Genomic DNA, 540 nt, shown 5'->3' with positions numbered 1-540 from the left:
CAACACAGAAAAAACGAATGCAAAAACCCAGATGGATGCCCGCACTCACATTGTTTAACCTGGCAACGAAGAAATCCTTATGAAATACTCTACTTGTAAGCATATTCCTGCTGCTGCTGCTGCTGCTGCTGCTGCTGCTGGTGATGGTGGTTTTGTTTTTGTTTTTGTTTTTGTTTTTTTGTTGGTGAAAGGCTGCTGCTGGTGCTGGTGGTGGTGTTGGTTTTATTATTTTTTTATTTTTATTTTTATTGGTGGTCGTGGTGTTGTTACTGTTGATATTTTTATTATGCTGCTGCTGCTGCTGCTGCTGTTGCTGTTGCTGCTGTTGCTGCTGCTGCTGCTCTCTTTCCGTTCCTGCCCCTATTTGAATGTCTATTTTTCGTTTGCTGCTGCTGTTTCTGCTGCTGTTCACCTCCCGCTGCTGCTGCTGCTCCTCCCCTCCTCCCCCTCCCCCTCCTGCTGCTGCTGCTGCTGCTGCTGCTGCTGCTGCTGCTGCTGTTGTTTAGCCCTCAGCTGTGTGCAGGTATAGAGTTCCGCCGC

Source organism: Eimeria mitis, genomic scaffold (genome assembly GCF_000499745.2).
Source record: "Eimeria mitis Houghton genomic scaffold, Emh_scaff2858, whole genome shotgun sequence".
Lineage (NCBI taxonomy): Eukaryota > Apicomplexa > Conoidasida > Eucoccidiorida > Eimeriidae > Eimeria > Eimeria mitis.
This window is presented reverse-complemented; position numbering follows the sequence as displayed.